Raw genomic sequence first — 18,281 nt, 5'->3', positions numbered from 1 at the left:
ACAGTGCAATAATGATTTCAGGAGTAGATTCCTTACCCATTTAGCCCATCCCCCCCCTCCCACAACCCCTCCAGTAACCCTCAGTTTGTTCTCTATATTTATGAGCCTCTTCTGTTTTGTCCCCCTCCCCGTTTTTATATTTGTTTCCCTTCCCTTAAGTTCATCTGCTTTGTCTCTTAAAGTCCTCATATGAGTGAAGTCATAGGATTTTTGTCTTTCTCTAATTTCACTTAGCATAATACCCTCCGGTTCCATCCACGTAGTTGCAAATGGCAAGATTTCTTTTCTTTTTTTTTTTTTTTTTTTTTTTGATTGCCGGTGATACTGCATTGTACATATGTACCACATCTTCTTTATCCATTCATCCGTCGACAGACATTTGGGCTATTTCCATACTTTGGCTATTGTGGATAGTGCTGCTATAAACGTGGGGGTGCACGTGTCCCTTCGAAAGAGCACACCTGTATCCCGTGGATAATTGCCTAGTAGTGCAATTGCTGGGTCGTAGGGTAGTTCTATTTTTAGTTTTTGGAGGAACCTCCATACTGTTTTCCAGAGAGGCTGCACCAGCTTGCGTTCCCATGGATTTCTTTCTTTTTTGTGACTGAATAATACTTCATTGTATATGCCACATCTTCTGTGCCCATCTTCCCAGAGACGTCTTGTTGCATCCACACGACTCCTGAAACAGAATGCTACGGGCGCCAGTGACAGTCACAACAAAGTTTATTGCAATGAGGGGCAAGGCAAACCGACCGATCGGGACCGACACTCTTCACCAGAGTGCGGTCTCGAACAGCTGGGGTACAGAGTTTTTATAGCCGACCACATTGTCTTATCACCTGGGAGCAGAACAAAGGAATAGTTCCCAGGTGGAAACAGTTCAAACAAGCCCTTGCCCCAATCCAATCAAACACTAATCCATCCCTTGATTGATAGGATAAGGCTGTTGTCTCCTAACCTATAGTGTTAAAGCTGTTATTTCTTAAGGCTACGTGTTAGCCCTACACTACAATTTAACCCTTACAATCTGGGCTGTTTCCACCTCTCGGCTGTTGTGAATGATGTTGCCATGAGCACAGGCATCCAAATATCTAAGATCCTCCTTTCAATTCTTTTGGCTATGTGCGCAGAAGTGAGATCGCTGGGTCAAAGGGTAGTTCTATGTTTAGTTTATCAAGGAACCTCCATACTGTTTTCCATGGTGGCTGCACCATTTTTCATTCCCACCCACAGTGCATGAGGGTTTCGATTTCTCCACATCCTCATCAATGCTTCTTGTTTTCTGTGTTGATAGTGGCCTTCCTAGTGGGCGTGAGGTGGTATCTCCTTGTGCTTCCCATGTGTGTTTAATGACCAGAGATGCTGAGCATCTTTTCATATGTCTGTTGGCCAGCTTTGTGTCGTCTTGGAGAAATGTCTGTTCAGGTCAACCTATTAAGTAGCTCACTCGCTTTTATTGTAGGAGTTCTCTGTATATTCTGAATACCAACCCTTATCAGAAGTAGGATTTGGGATTCGTTTTTACTCCAGGTCTCCTTTTCGCTTCTGCAGAAGCTTTTAAGTTGGTAGTCCCATTTGTGTATTTTTCTTTTGTTGCGTGTGCTTATGTGGCCTTTGAATAACTTGAGACAAAGAGCAGGTGTTCTTGCACCAGTCCATCAAGTTCCTCCCAGAGCAAAGGCACAGACATATTAGTGAGCAGAGAATGTCTCCGTAGCAAGCATAAACATAAGACTTCTGTCGAGAAGTTTCAATGTTTGGACACAATGACAGACTTTCCAAAAGGCAACAATATGGTACAAAGAATTCCTATATAATGTGCATTCACAGCGCCCAAATGTTAGCGTTTACGTGAGCTGCATCCAGGATCCGAGCAAAGAGGACAGAACACACTTTTTGTGGGAATTAGTTTCCTATGGTTGCAGTCACAAACGAAATCAGCTGGTTGGCTTACAACTACCAAAGTCTACCCCCTTCCAGTTCTGGAGACCAGAAGGCTGAGATCCAGGAGGGGCAGGACCACACTCCCTCCAGAGGTTCCAGGAGAGGGTCCTTCCTGCCTCTTGCAGCTTCTGTGGCTCCTGGGCTTGTGGCCGTGTCCCTTCCAACTCTACCTCTGTCTTCACGTGGCTTCTCAGGAGTGTGTCCCCTCCTCTGTATCCGTGTCTCCTCCTCTGTCTCTTCTAAGGACACCTGTCACTGGACTTAGAGCCACCCTGACCCAGGATAGTGTCAGCTCAAAATCCTTCACTGCAAAGAACCCTTTCCCAAATAAGGTCCTGTTCACATGTTCTTGGAGAAACCCCTTCTGGAGGTCACCATTCAGTCCACTATCTGTGTTAAGATAATTCTTTCATCCTGGATGAGTCAGGTCTTCTATGGACTGGTGTTGACAGCAGTATTATTGGGGTGTGGGTATAGGGACACTGAAAAATCTCTGATGGAAGGAACCCAAGTCCTGGCTCCATCACAAGGCGGGCTCTTCGACCATGAGAACAGTTACCCCATCCTTTTCATGGGTGCCGAGTGCAGAATTAGTCACCTTGTAACGCTGGTTCTTACGGGATTTTATGATTAATAACCTCATGTAGCCAATAATTGCAGGTTTGGAGTAATTGATCGCTGGAACATAATGACAGCACAGTCACTGTAGGCTCTGCAAGACTGAAATAGGAATGCTGTTAATGGGGAAGGCTTGGGCAATTCAGAAAGTTGGTTGCCAAGGGAACCGAGCAGGTTTGTCAGGGTTGTCAAGGAAACTTCTCCTCCACGGGGAAGGCGGAGGTGGGCGGGACCTGAACTGAGGGATTAGCCTTTCAAAGGGGCCCCGGCTTTCAAGCCCCATGTACCTGAGTGAGGCTCTCTGAGTACCCTTCTAGTGTGGGCTGTGGCTTGGGGAAGTGAGTTCCATTAAGCCTTATTTTTTTTTTGTCACAATCGTGGAGGGGTTTGCAAAGCACCTTTGTGTTTAGGGCAACAGATGTTACCACAGCAGAGCGTCCCAACACATCAGAGATGAAAGATTCAGGCCTTGTCTTCGTCATGTGAATCTCAGGCCGGTCAAGCCCTGTCCATGTGGTTTCTCCCTCCTCCTTCTGGATGGAGGGTTCTCACCAGTAGTGGGTGGGGCTGTTTGGGTGACCTTGCAGGAGCCAGACCCCTTGTCCTAAGACCCTCACGGATCCGACTACATCCCCTTGGGAACACCCAGGGACGTGGAGTCCACACTCCAAGGTGGGGATAGGCTGGGAAGCGCAGTGCAGACATGAGCAGGAAAAAGGTAGGAAGACGGCTTCTGGCAAGGAGCCTCTGCCACAGTGGGGTCGCCAGGCTCCTGGTTCACAGTCTCTGGGTCCGTATACTATGTGAATTACACGTTACTATGGACTCTGCTGTTTCCTTGTTTTGGAAGCCCCATAGGAGGTGGCTCACATCGCTTGTTAAGCTATGGACGCAGTCACAGCAAAGTTCTGTGGTTCAGTCTGGAGGTGCCGATGTGGGCGCAGAAAATTGGCAAGAACGAAACCACCTTGTGGGAATGTGGATAGGGTGCATTGAACCTGAATGTGGTTGTGTTTTGCCTAAAATCTCTTCTATTGCTTTTTAAAAAAAAATACCTATTACAAGCTTTTGCGCGTTATTAGAGAATTCAACTAACACAATTACTGTGGGGCCCTTGTTGGGCTTTGCGGATGCTGGAGTAGCAGGTAACTTGGTACATGTCCCTCGTGTTTGTGCCCCAGAGGAGCACAGTCACCCCTCAGTGTGTATTTAGGGCACTTGTAACGTTGCTGCCTTGAAATGCGCACTCAGGTGAACATAGTTAAAAATAATTTTTTTTTTAAGTTTATTTGAGAGAGAGAGAAGAAGGAGAGGAGAAGCAGAGAGAGAGAATCCCAAGCATTCTCTGCACTGTCAGCACAGAGCCCGATGCGGGGCTCAAAGCCATGAACCATGAGGCCGTGAGCTGAGCCTAAATCCAGAGTTGAGGGGCACCTGGGTGGCTCAGTCAGCTGAGCGCCCGACTTCAGCTCAGGTCGTGATCTCAGGGTCTGTGAGTTTGAGCCCCGCGTCGGGCTCTGTGCTGACAGCTCAGAGCCTGAATCCTGCTTCGGATTCTGTGTCTCCGTCTCTTTCTGCTCCTCCCCAGCTCATGCTCTGTCTCTCTGTCAAAAATAAATAAACATTAAAAAAATTAAAAAAAAAAAAAAAGAAGAGTTGGATGCTTACTTGACTGAGCCCCCCAGGTGCCCCTCAGGTGAACATATATGTAATGAGAGCTTTCTCAGTGACTGGGAGTGAACCTGGTGACGTGTTTGTTGCTCTGGTGATTCTCGCCTCTGCCTCTCCAAGATGCTGTGAGTAGAGCAGCCATGTTCACATCCAGACGGTGTCGTTTAAAAAATACTAACAAGCAGGGGCGCCTGGGTGGCTTACTCGGTTAAGCGTCCGATTTCGGCTCAGGTCATGATCTCACGCTTTGCGAGCTCGAGCTCCGCATAGAGCTTTGTGCTGACAGCTCAGAGCCTGGAGCCTGCTTCAGATTCTGTGTTTGCCTCTCTCCCTGCCCCTCCCCCACTCACGCTCTGTCTCTCTCAAAAATAAATAAACGTTAAAAAATTAAAAAAAAAAAAACCACTAAGCAAATCCACTGTAATCACAGATGCCTGGTAGGGAATGGCCAATCCTGCATCTGAAATGTGTCGCACACTTACGGTTCCAACGTGCCGGTGAGTGTTGGTAACAAGGGGATGTGCTCCCACTGTGGTCCGAGTGATGTTAAATGCCCTCAGTGCCACCTAGAGATACTACGGTGTCGCCGTTGTGTTCTCCAGCAGCCTTGGAGCCAGGGGCCACAGGATGTGACGAACCCTTTACAGACACCACTTTGTGCAGCATGGGCTCGCCACGACCCAGGTCTAAGTGATGCAGCAAAGTCGGCCTCTGCCTTCACTCTTCCTGGGGACGTCGGTGAGACCAAAAGATGCGGACAACCCCCGGGTGCCACTTCAGGGCCTGGTCCCCAAAGGGAGAGTCCTGGTCAGGGGCCAGGCACCCAGAGAGTGGTCGGGGAGGGGGGACGACAGTGGCCACTCAGGGGCAGGGCGCTCACTTGGACTCAGATGTAGAATGTGTCTGGACGTCCCTGGTGGGTACAGGGCAGGAACCAGCTCCTGGTGCCTGGAAGGCCAGAAAGGGTGTTTGAAATGAATGAATGGATGATAATCCAGAGCACAAGGGGAGGGCGCCGTGGTGGCCGGGAGGCATGGCCCGACAAGGCAGAGAAGTCCGTGCTGCTTACGCACCAGGCTTGTTCTCATTATCACTCTTGAGCCCGTCTGGCAGCCCCCGTCTGGCAGCCCAGCACCTCGTCCCGATGGACCACTGCCCCTGGGAAAACAATATTTTCCCTGCTCGAAGGCTGAAACCATTCTGCCTCACGTACAGATGGCACAGGGAGTTTGAGTCAGCGTGCAGACGTGCTTGGGAGTCTGGTTTTGCCATTTACCAGCGTGTGATGCAGGACACCCACTTCCCTCTTGGGGCCTCAGTTGCTACACCATAAGCAAACCGTGTATAAGGATGTCCCAGTCCAAGGACTGCTGTGACGCTCCCATGTGACCACTGATGCAAAGGACCTGCTACATAGAAGGTGCTCACAGCATCAGGCAGAGATGCTGCATCCAGACCATGAGGGTCCGGAGCCAGGTCCCTGCGTCCCTCAACGATCCCGTCCCTGGGGCCCCTGTGACTTGTGTACCAGGGGAACAAGTGGCAGGTTCTGTCAGTTCTGAGACCTGATATTTTCACGGCATGCTCGCGCTGCCATAGCAAATACCCCAGACTGGGCGGCTTAGACCATAGGTACTCATTTCTCAGGGTTCTGGAGGCTGGGAGTCTGAGATCCAGGCGGGGCTGAGGCTGGTTCCTGCAGAGCCCTCTCTCCTGGGTGTGTAGATATCATCTTTATCCCGGTCCTCTTGTGGTTGTCCCTCTGCGTATGTCTGTCTCCTCATCTTCTAGGACTCCAGTCCTTTGGGATCCGGGCCAATCCTAATGACCTCATTTTGATTTAATTACCTCTTTCAAGACCCTATATCCAAATACATCCGCATTCTGAGGTGCTGGGGGTGGGGGGAGGACTTGAACATATGGATTTTGAGGGACATCATTTAGCCTGTAACATCCTGCCTAGAAACATGTGCTCTGGTCCCTCCTTCCATCAAGTCCCATGGGTGTGATGCAGTGGCCAAGGGAAACACCACACGGGCAGTGGCTTGATCCCAGCTGGGGAACCTGTCTTTGAACTCTTTGCAGCATAGGAGCCAGCTCCCTGCTGGGGCGAGTAGTTTGAGGTGTCAGTCTGTGTCATCTGACCACTGGAATGCCCAGGTGACCCGCCCCAGGAAGTGCTCCCTGTTGGGAAACCTGGGAGTCCACAGCGTCAGTTGAGGGTGTCGGGGGCTCTCAGGAGCAGGTGCCTCTTCCAAAAGACACCCCAGCAAGTATCGAGAAACCTTTGGGTGGAGTTACAGGTGGACAAGTGTCATGCTGTCATTTGTGTTCCAGAAAGATCCCCTCGGGGGTAGATGTGAGCTGCACCGAGGAGCAGGGAACCTCTTCTGGGCCCCATGCAGGAGTCGGGCCCAAGACTGGGGCTTGGGGCAGGGCTGTGCTGCACGTGGGAATTAGTGTCGGGACTGGAGACCGACTTGGGGCGTAGAGCTGCAGATGTTACTGGGACACAAGGAGAGTGGGGAGACCAGGATGGCCCCGTGTATTTGGGCTCAGCTACTAGCGTGTAGAGCGCAACCGAGATCAGTCCTGGGAGTTGGCCGTTTGTCTGAAGTCGAGACTGTGGTTCTTCGTTGGATAGATGTATCCATCTGCGGGGGGAGGAGAAAGGTCATGTCGGAGGCGCCAGGGCGATGACGTTCTGGTGGGGGCAGGCGGGTCAGGAGCGGACCCTGTGTGGCTGACCGTAGGCCTGATGGAAGCAGCTGTGAGGCACAGACGCGAACAGCTGTCCGTTGCCGCAGCTTTATGATCTGGCCAGAAAGCCCAGGTCCCCGAGCACAGCCCCCCTGTCGTCTGGTCGGGGTGGGCGAGCAGTCTATTGTCAACGCGTTTGCCATCAGGGACTGATTAGCTGCAGCGGGAGGTCTGCGCAGTGTGCGATCCCCACACCGGCTGCGGGCGCCATGGTTACGGCATCGGACCCCGTGACTGCTTCCGAGAAGGCTCACTGCGGCTAACAGGAGGGGCTCCGGGGGCCCCGGCTGAGCCCGGCCCCCCTGTCCACCCTCTGCCAGGCCGGTTCTTTGCACACGGCCTGCTTCCGTGTCCCCCCAAGTAACCAGCACATTCGCCCCTCTTTCCCGGGTGCAGCGAGGCCTCTGGCAAGGGTTGGGGAGAATCCTAGACTTCAGACACAGGACTGCTGGGAGCCAGTGTCCTGTCCTGCCCTACCCCCAACCCCCCCCCCCCCCCCCCCGGCTAGGACCCCTGTGGGACAGACGAGTCAGGGCTGTTTTTGGGGTGCTGCGTGGAGGTCCTTAGGGGGGACACTTAGGGCCCCCTTTCCAGAAAGATGGCAGAAGGGGGGACTGCTGTGAGTGCGTGACGTGAGAGACAAATGTTGGTGCCACCCACACAAAGGGTGGGCTTTCAAGCACAGACTCCCCCTCCCCGGGGGGTGTGCGGGAGCTGGGAGCCCCGAGCTGGAGCAGGACTGTCCCCGGGCGGCTGTAGCACCGACCCGCGCCGGGGCCTCCCCGTCACGTCCACTCTGCAAGCGGCCTCTCCGGGGTGCACACTGGCTTCCTGTCGCTCGGCGCTCCGCGGTCTTCCATCGCCAGCCTGGGCACCTGCCACTCCATCCCTCTGCGTCACTTCCTGTCCTGTTGCTAGGCGCTCCGCGGTCTTCCATCGCCAGCCTGGGCACCTGTCACTCCATTCCTCTGCGTCACTTCCTGTCCTATCGCTCGGCGCTCCGCGGTCTTCCGTCACCAGCTTCGGCACCAGTCGTCCATCTTCGCTCGCTCTCGTCACTGCGTCACTTCCCGTCCTGTGCCTCGGCGCTCTGCAGCCTTCCGTCACTAGCTTCGGCACCTGTCACTCCATTCCTCTGCGTCACTTCCTGTCCTGTTGCTAGGCGCTCCGCGGTCTTCCATCAGCAGCCTGGGCACCTGTCACTCCATTCCTCTGCGTCACTTCCTTTCCTGTCGCTATCGGCACCTGTCGCTCCGTCCCTCTGCGTCACTTCCGTCCATTCGATCGGCGATCTTCTATCACCAGCTTCGGCACCTGTCGTGCATCTCCGTCTGTTCCCGTGTCTGCGTTCGTTGCGCTGCGTCACTTCCTGTCCGTCTCCCTACAAGTTGCCCGATCTCGTCCGGCGGCCCTTTGGCGCCCTCCGACCGGGCTTGGACCGCTCGGCGCCACGTATCCCCACCCAGTGCCCGCCCACCACCGCTCGGCACCGCCCGTCACCACTCGGGTCCCTCCGTCCGCGGTTCGTGTGTGTGTGTGTGTGTGTGTGTGTGTGTGTGTGTGTGTGTGTGTGTGTGTGTGTGTGTGTGTGTGTGTGTGTGTGTGTCTCTCTCTCTCTCTCTCCCCCCCCTCTCCTCTCCCCTCTCTCTCTCCCCCTCTCTCTCTCTTCTCTCCCCCTCTCTCTCTCTCCTCTCCCCCTCTCTCTCTCTCCTCTCCCCCTCTCTCTCTCTCCTCTCCCCCTCTCTCTCTCTCCTCTCCCCCTCTCTCTCTCTCCTCTCCCCCTCTCTCTCTCTCCTCTCCCCCTCTCTCTCTCTCCTCTCCCCCTCTCTCTCTCTCCTCTCCCCCTCTCTCTCTCTCCTCTCCCCCTCTCTCTCTCTCCTCTCTCTCTCTCTCTCTCTCTCTCTCTCTCTCTCTCTCTCTCTCTCTCTCTCTCTCTCTCTCTCTCTCTCCCCTCTCTCTCTCTCTGTCCTTGGTCCCTGGCGCCTCCCTCTGGCCCTTCGTCCAGGCTCGGCTCCCTCCGTGCGCACTTCGTGTGGCCTTGGCCCTTGTTCTCCGTGACTGCGCTGTCCTGCCAGCTCTCCTCCCTGGGCACGCGGGTGTTGTCGCGGGTGTGCACGGACTCCTGCACATGCATGGCACGCGGCCACCCCGCCTTCCTGCCCCCCGTGCGTGCACGCAGGCAGCGGGGCAGGAGTGGGTCGGGGCTCGCGGCACCGTCCCTGAAGCAGGGCCGGTCAGCCTGCGCAGTCGCACGGAGCACCGTGTCCCGCGTCACTTCTTGACCCAGGGCCCCCTTGGAAAGGCCTTTCCCACTACGACGGTGTAAACCCTGATGCCCTCCACTTCTTGGACAACTGCTACTGTTCTTTCTTGTACACCTGCAGTCCTGCCGCAGAGCGTGTACGCGTGATACACGCAGTTGTACATCCGCGGCTCTGATGGGGCGTGTGTACACGTGATCTACGGGGTTGTACATCTGCGGTCCCGCACGAGCGTGTGTACATGCGAGATACCCTGCTAACCCGTGGTTGTACACTTGCGGTCCTGCCAGAGCGTGTGTACACGTGACATAGGCGGTTGTCCATCTGCGGTCCTGCCGGAGCGCGTGCACATGGGAGATTCCCGGTTGTACATCCACAGTCCTGGTGGAACGCGTGTAACGTGAGACCCACCACTAACCTGTGGTTGTACATCCGTGGTTCGGACGGAGCTCATGTACGAGGCTCACCTGTGGTTGTACATCCGCGGTCCTGCTGGAGTGTGGGAGGCCGGCTATGCAGCTCACCTCCCTAATTTTCTCTCTAGCATTCTCAGATCTCTTCCTATTTGCAATATTATCTCATTTTTATGCTAAAACCATGCATGTTTTTAGCTCTGTCTGCTGTATTTTCCTCCTTCTGTGAATCTGTGGATACCATGCCGAGGCACGTGGTTTCTCACACTTGTGAGCTGTCGGTCCTGATCCACCTGACAAGTCCTAGGTTAACCGGTGGCGATTTCTTAGCGGCACACGAACCCTGCAATGCGCGGTAGTGTCCTGGATGCAGTGAGGTGCTCTTAACTGTGGTTGTAAACTTGCTTTACTGCCTGCGAGGCCTCGTCACATGTCCCTGCCCATTTTTTGTTCCTGCCATTCCTTTGGGTGTTTCCTAGGTATTATTCGTTTTTCTCTGAAATTACGATCAAATTATTGCATTCTGAAAATAAGTCTGACTGGGGTTTTTATTAACATTGCGTTAGTCTAATTAAGTGACATTTATATGAAATCTTACCATGAAAAACACTGTCTTCACAAGGATACAATGTGTGTATGTGTGTTCCTTCAGAGGGTGTTAAGGAAACTGTCCTTTCTACTTGTTCTGTACAGATTTACTGGACGTCTACTATGGGGCAGGCCCTGTCCTCGCACTGGGGATACAGGATAAACCTAGCAGACAAGATCTCTGCACTCAGATCTTTGCTTACCTTCACAGCATAAAGACACTGTTCCCCTGTTGTCTGCTGGCTGGCTTTACCTTTCACGTTTATTTAAGTTGATTTACTTATTCAGGGAGAGAACGAGTGGGGAAGGGGCAGAGAGAAAGGGAGACCGAGAATCCCAAGCAGGCTCCACGCTGTCGGTGCAGACCCCGATGTGGGGCTCGATCCCACAAACCATGAGACCGTGACTGGAGCCAAAACTAGGAGTTGGTCGCTCAGTTGACTGAACCACCCAGGCAGCCCTACCTTTCGCATTTAGATCCACAAATCACATTTTTATTCATCATTTTACTCCATGTAGATGGTCAGTTGATTAAACACCACTTACTGAAAAAGCTACTTTTCTTCAGTGCTCAACAGTGGTTCACACTCTAATAAATCAAGTGCTCATATATGTTTGGTTCTAGACCTATTTCAACAGTAGATCAGCTTTACTTTCCCTCAGACTCGATCAGGAGTTGGTGAGAAGGAAGGGAGCCAAGAATGACTCCACAGTCTGATCCTGAGAAACGAGTGGCAGGTGTCCATAGGGAGGAAGGCACTGGCAGGAACAGATTGGAGGCTTAAGCTAGACGTGGGGGACTTGAGGCATCTCTCAGACACCGAAGTGAAGAGGTCGGGTAGGCAAGTGCATATAACACAATCAAATTCTGTCTCTGAGAACCATTACCTTTACAAAATCTCTATGTAATGTTTTGCTTTGCGTTCTTTTGTTGAATAACCACATCACTGTTTCTTTTCATGTCATTGATAATAGTTGGCAATTTAATCCATTTTAAGTGTCTAATTTTGTGGCATTAATTACGTTCGTAGTGTTTTACATCCTTCACCATTATTTCCAAAACTTTTTCACTGCCCCCAGCAAAACTGTCCCTATTAAGCAATTACTCTCAATTCTTCCCTCCCCAACCCCTGGCCACCTCTGATGTCCTTTCTGTCTCCATGAAGTAGCTTTTCCTAGATATTTCACGTAAATTGAATCGTATAATCCATTTCGTGTCTGGCTTCTTTCACTGAGTATGTTTTTCAGGTTTATCCACGTATGTATCTCATACCTTCATCATTCTTTAGGGCTGAATAATTGTCCACCGCACGTACACAGCACAACTTGTGTATCCATTCATGTACTGTGAACACTGGGTGAATCCCAATGCTCTGAATGTTCACATACAAGTGTCTACTTGAGTTCCTGTTTGCAATCCTTGTGGGTACATCCCCAGGAATGCAATTGCAAGGTCATGTGGAAACCCTAACTTTTTGAGGAAAACCCAAACTCTTTTCCACAGTGCCCGCATCGTTTTACCTTGTTACTAGGAATGCATATGGTTTCAGTTTCTCCATATTCCAATACAGGTTTATTCTCTCCAAACTCATTTTATATTTTTGTTGACATTTTTAAAACTATAGTCCTTTTGTCACTGTTTTCCTTTGACTAATGACCAATGATAAGCATCTTTATGTGCTTATTGGCCCTCTGTATAGATCTTCTTTGAAGAAATGTCTGTTGGTCTTTTGCCCAGTTTCATATTGAATTGTCTTTTGGGGCACCTGGGTGGCTCAGTCGGTTAAGCATCCAACTGAGGTCATGATCTGATCTCACAGTTCATGAGTTCAAGCCCCGTGTCAGGCTCTCTGCTGTCAGTGAGGACTCCACTTCAGATCCTGTGTGCCCCTCTCTCTGCCCCTCCCCTGCTTGGGTGCGTGTGCTCTCTAAAATATTAATAAAATAGGGGTGCCTGGGTAGTTCAGTTGGTTAAGCGTCTGACGTCGCCTCAGGTCATGATCTCGTGGTTCGTGACTTCGGGCCCGCGTCAGGCTCTGTGTTGACAGCTCAGAGCCTGGAGCCTGCTTCGGATTCTGTGTCCCGCTCTCTCTCTGCCCCTCCCCTGCTTGTGCTCTTTCTCTCTGAAAAGTAAATAAGCATTAAAAAAAATTGTCTTTTTGTTGTTGTAGGCATTTTTTATATATTCTGGACGTGTTCCATATCTGCCTTATCAGCTAGATTATGTCCAAATATTTCTCCCTGTTTTTTCTGAGATTTTAAAAAAAAATTTAAATTTTTTATTTTTTCAGTTTATTTTTGAGAGAGAGAGGGAGGGAGGGAAACCAGGGGAGGGCCAGAGAGAATCCTGCACTGTCAGCACAGAACCCCGTGTGGGGCTCGAACTTATAAACCGAGAGATCATGACCTGAGCCAAAAATCAAGACTGAGCTTAACCAACTGAGCCACCCTGGGGCCCCAAGATTTTCTTCTTAAGTAATCTCTACACCCAACATGGGGCTCGAACTCACAACCCTGAGATCAAGAGTCCTACGCTCCACCAACTGAGCCAGCCATGTGCTGCTTTGTATTGCTTAAATCTCCTGACCGTGTCCTTTGTAGCAGAGTATTTAATTTTAGTAAGTTGAATCTATTTTTCCTTTCACTGCCTCTGCGTTTGGTGCCATATTTAAGAAAGCTGCCCAATTCAAGGTCATGAAGGTCTTTCCTATGCTTTCTTCTCACGGTTTTGTAGTTGTGGCTCTGAAATGTAGGTCTTTGATCCATTTTGAGTAAATATTTGTATGGTGTAAATTGTCAGAATCAACTGGCCATAACTCGAGGTTTTTTTTCCTGGGCTGTCAATTCTCTATTTTAAAAAAGAACTTGGGGGCACCTGGGGGGGCTCAGTTGGTTGAGCCTCTGACTTCGGCTCAGGTCATGATCTCACGGTTTGTGGGTTCAAGCCCTGCATCAGGCTCTGTGCTGACAGCTCAGAGCCTGGATCCGGCTTTGGATTCTGTGTCTCCCTCTCTCTCTGCTCCTCCCTCGCTCATACTCTGTCTCTGTCTGTCTGTCTGTCTGTCTCTCTCTCTCTCTCTCTCTCAAAAATAACATAAAAATAATAAAAAAGAACTTGGTTGAACCATAATCTACATACAATATACATAATTTAAGTGTCCAGTTTTGATATCTGACCAATTTTTTTTAAAGCTTAAGATTTTTGAGAGAGACACAGCACAGGTGGGGAGAGACAGAGAGAGTGGGAGAGAGATTCCCAAGCAGGCCCCGTGCTGCCAGCACAGAACCTGAGGTGGGGCTCAAACTCTCGAACCTGTGAGATCATGACCTGAGCTGCAACCAAGAGTCAGCTGCTCAGCCGACTGAGCCCCCCAGGCACCCCGATATCTGAAAAATATAACTACAATGAAAATACAGAATACTTCTGTCACCACAGTCTTCTCCCCTCCACCCCCCCCTCCCCCCACCGACCCTGACCTTCCCAATTATCCCCAGCACCACCGGGCAAATAGTGATCTGTTTTCTGTCACTGAAGGTTAGATTTATCTTATCCAGAGTTTCATACATGTTGAATTATATATATTCTTTTCTGTCTGGCTTTTGCACAACATATCAATTTTGATACTCGTGGATATTATGTGTGTCAGAAGTCCATTTTTAATAGATGTGTAATGTTACACTGTATAGATATATTGATGTTTTTTTGTTTTTTTTTTTTCCAAGTTTGGCTATTATGAATAAAACTGCTGTAAACATTTACGTACACATGCATGTGCACATATATTTCATTTGTTTTGGCAACCCTAAAAGTAGAATTGCGAGTTCATTTCCTTTTTTAACTTTCATTTTTTTTTTTGAGAGAGGGCACGTGTGCGTCTGTGCATGCACGAGTGGGGGAAGGGCAGAGCCAGAATCCTAAGTAGGCCCTGTGCTGTCAGCGTAGAGCCCGACGCGGGGCTCAATCTCACAAATCACGAATCAGGACCCGAATCGAAACAAAGAGACAGACACTTAACCAACTGGGCCATCCGGACACCCCCTGGGTTTTAACTTTTAAAAGAAACTGATGAAAGTAGTTTTGCAAAGTATGAGCACCGCTCCCATGAGCAGCGTAGGAGAGTCCCCACTGCTCCAAAGCCTCGCCACGTGGCAGTCTGTCTTTTTCATTGTAGTCATTCACGTGGGTGTTTAGTGGGATCTCGTGGTTTTAATTTAGATTTCTCTGGCGACTAATAAGGTGAGCATTTCTGTGTGCTTACTGGGCAACCGTGTATTTTTTGGGAAGTGTCTTCCCATCATCTTGGGGACTTGTTTGTGTTTTTGTGGAAACAGTTCTGTGTATATTCTGTATCAAAAGTTGTGAAGTATGCGTCTCCACTGTGCGTGCACATACGGACACACACAGGGCATATTTTATCCCATGTTTCTCCTACATGTTTGATTCTATGATTATGTACGTGACCCATTTGGAATTTATGTCGCGCACCGTGTGGAGCAAGGATCAACGTTATTTTTTTGGCCATATGGATGTCCACTTTCCCCATCACTTTCTGTTGAAAGGCCCATGTTTTCCCACATCGGACTGTCCTGGAGCCTTCGTCAAACAGGAGTTGATCCTGTAAGTGTGGGTCAGTCCCAGATTCTCTGTCCGTCTCCACTGATCTGTGTAGGGCACTCGAGTGGCTCTGCACCATGTCCACAAAGGGCAGGCTGAAGTGGAGTCGGAGACAAGTCTTGGCACAGTGCGTGGCGGTCCTTCTAGAAGGTGACCCACCTACTCCAGACAGGTGGCCCAGTGCAGAGCTCTGACCTCGCTCCCCCTGTCTGTTTCGCAGAAGGCTCGCTGTCCTGGGGAGGCTGATGAGTCCGTGTGTCATCCGCCTCCCCAGGACGGGACCTCCCACGGAGCACCCACCCCTTCGCTGCGGTGCTGTCTCTAGTAAGGGACGGGCTTGAAACCTGCTCTCCAAATGGTGCCTTAGTTGCTGGTCAGAGTCCACTTGGTGAGGCTGAGTGCAAGTGCATTAAAACAGACGGTGAGCTCGGGGCGCCTGGGTGGCTCAGTTGGTTAGGCGACCGACTTCGGCTCAGGTCATGATCTCCCAGTTTGTGACTTCGAGCTCCGCGTGGGGCTCTGTGCTGACAGTTCGGAGCCTGGAGCCTGCTTCGGATTCTGTGTCTCCCTCTCTCCCTGCCCCTGTCCGGCTCACGCTCTGTGTCTCTCAATGATAAATAAATGTTAAAAAAACAAAACAAAATAAAAAACAGTGAGTGCAGACCGGCACGTGTGGTGTGGGCTCCCTCTCTGTGCTCCAATGTCTCCGTCTCCCTCAGCCTCGGACGCCCCAGGAGGGGGTGTCCTGCTGCTGTACCTGACCCTGCACATGGAGCTGACCCCCCTCCCCCATATTGCCCTGCACTGGGTGCGCTCCCAGCTGAGCAGGAAAGCCTTAGTAGCCGCCACCGTGATGCCTCAAGTGCATATGGTGAACGTTTTCTTTTTGTAATTTTTTGGGTAAAGAGCATCTGAATCCAGCTTTAACTCATGGTCTAGAACTAGCAATAAAGAGACGAAGTTAATGTGAACTCGTGAGGCCTCTGAGCTGGCCCAGTGCAGTGCTGTGGAGACGCAGACCGGAAACGGTGCGTCCATGTCTAGGTGGTGAGTGCCCACGTGGTGCCATGGGAGTCTGTCCCGTCCGTGGCCTGAAGCCGTGTCCCCTGCGGTGTTCCCAGGTTTTCACTCTGGGCGTGTGGCCTGGGTGCCATCCCTGCTAAACACCCTACAGGCCCAAGCGTCCTGCTGGTCGTACACGAGAGGGACACAGCCTCCAGCGCCGGCACAGCCAGTCCCACCTTGCAGGGTGACCTACTGCTCACGACTGTTCCAGACTCTTCCAGTGCGAGAGGCACGTGCACAAGCGGAGCTCGGCTCCCCAGGGAGCACTTTCAGGATGGGGACTCGGGGCTCTCCCACAGCAGTTCCCCAGAAGGGGCCTTCCCGTTGGGAGAGAATGTGTGTGATGCTGGGGAGGGGACAAGGAACTCTGGCCTGGCTTTAGGAATCCAAACTCGGGGCCTGGGGGGCTCAGTCGGCAGGCGTCTGACTCCGGATGTCAACTCCGGTCATGATCTCCTAGTCTGTGGGTTCGAGTCCCGTGACGGAGTCTGCGGTGACAGCACAGAGCCTGCTTGGTTCTCCGCCACCCTGAACCCATGTGTCTCTCTCTCTCTTCCAAAACAAAACAAAACAAACACTTAGAAGAAATAACAAACTCTGCAATTAACCTGTGTCCTGCTCTGTGCCACAGTGTCCCCTGAGAAGGTGGGTGTCTGCAGCCCACAGTCAACAGACCACGCAGGGGTGGGAGAGTAAGCCGGCACTTCCCTTACCTCCTATGAATCCCTGCTGCGTCTGCGTGGTCCTGGACACTGAGGGCGGCGGTCACGGTATCTGTGCCTCAGCCAGTGGACGGGGTATGTTCTAGGAAGGGAGAAGGTGGGACCCCCCCCCCCACCCCCAGGGTCTCCTGAGCACAGGGGACGCGGGACCTGGGGCCCTGGTTAGTGGCAGGACGTGAGAAAAGGGTAAAGTGGTTGGTACGCGGTCATCGTGTGACTGGCGGGAGAAGAAACAGTTGACACGTGGGGGTGAATGCTGGGGACAGGGCCGTGATCCTCACCTGCCTTTCACCTGTGGGACACCTGGCCCAGCCTATCCTCCCAGGATTTTCTAGCATCCTCGTCAGCTTCCTGGAACCCCTGGTGTACAGATCACAGTACAACAAAGGGGGCCAGACGTCAAGCTGGGTGCACGGTCGTGTACTTTGCTGCTTCAGCCAAGAGTGCAGTCTTTTCTGGCCTGCAGCTGCCCCCCGGGAGCAGGAAGCCCCGGACATGACCCAAACGAGACAGGTGGACAGGCGGCCGGTCTCTGCAGGAGCAGCTGAGCACATGCTTCTGAGCAGCCCCCCAAAGCCTGCCTTTCTTGCTGTGCTGGGACCCTGTGTGCCCTTCCCCCCCCCCCCCCCCCGGCCCCCCGGCCCCCAGGCTCGGGCAGCTGCGATCCAGCCTTGTCTCTGTGGTCTGCAAGGTTCTCTGGGTGCCAGGGTGCCACGAGGGGCTTGGCCGTGGCCTCGGGGACACTTCCCTGCGCAGCACGGGGGGCATGTATCAGGGTACAGTAACACCGTACTTTCCATCCTGTGGACGTCGGGCTTCACAACAGCCGCTCCGTCCTCGGGGTCCCGCCGTCCTCGGGGTCCCGCGTGTCCGGGCCTGTGAGTGTAGAGCAGTAGACAGGTCAGCAGGGTTGGGAGCGCAGGCAGAAGACAGGAGGGTCTGGACACTGGCAACCTCCAGTTGAGGGGGAGAGGACGGGGGGCAGGGGCCTGGGAACGACGCTGCACCTTGACGGCACGGCCACCGTGAAAGAGAATGTGCTGTCTCCCTCATCCACGCTTCTGTCCCGTGTCCTGGCCACGGAACTGGACTTTGATCTCACCTGACCTGTTCCTAGCTGCCCCTGCGGGGGGCGGGTGTGTGTGTCACGTGGACCTGGCCCCTCAGCCCCTCGGCCCCTCCGCCCCTCCTCGCAATCCCGACCTGTCTTCTGCACCTCCCCCAACACCACCCCTGCACACGACCCCAACCTGTCTCCTCCCCCCTCTCCCTCTACCACCCCTGGTCGGCCAACTGTCCCCATTCTCAGATATAGGGACGGGGCTCAGACAACAACCAGCTCCAGACACCAGCAGCTGGAGGCAGTGTAGACCCTGTACCCAGGCTCCCGGCCTGCTCCCGCAAGCCAGTGAGGAGATGAGCTGGGGTGCGAGCAGCCGGGCCTCCCTGGGCCCTGTGACCCTGCGAATGCAGGAGAGCTGAGCATTCCAACCTGAGAACAAATGCACCGTCACCGTGGCCAGCACGTACCCGGCCCGGTCCTGCCAGGGCACAGGTCCGAGGTCCAGGTGCACCAGGCGGGAGCAGGTGCCCCCGACGTGCACCTGCCCCCCACGTGCAC

General features: G+C 52.5%; 1 long non-coding RNA gene across 1 annotated transcript; it reads right to left on the bottom strand.

Moving 5' to 3' along the window:
* Nucleotides 1-263: 263 nt before the first annotated feature.
* LOC145714964 (uncharacterized) lies at nt 264-17,827 on the bottom strand. The gene is made up of 2 exons (XR_014137090.1): nt 16,652-17,827; nt 264-2,667 (listed from the first exon to the last, which is right to left on the bottom strand). It is a non-coding gene; the product is annotated as an uncharacterized LOC145714964 (long non-coding RNA).
* Between the last annotated feature and the right edge of the window lie 454 nt (nt 17,828-18,281).

Source organism: Panthera onca, chromosome Y, assembly GCF_046562875.1.
Source record: "Panthera onca isolate mPanOnc1 chromosome Y, mPanOnc1 haplotype 2, whole genome shotgun sequence".
Taxonomy (NCBI): domain Eukaryota; kingdom Metazoa; phylum Chordata; class Mammalia; order Carnivora; family Felidae; genus Panthera; species Panthera onca.
Note: the sequence above shows the minus strand (reverse complement) of the source record. Positions and strands in the feature narration are given on the sequence as shown.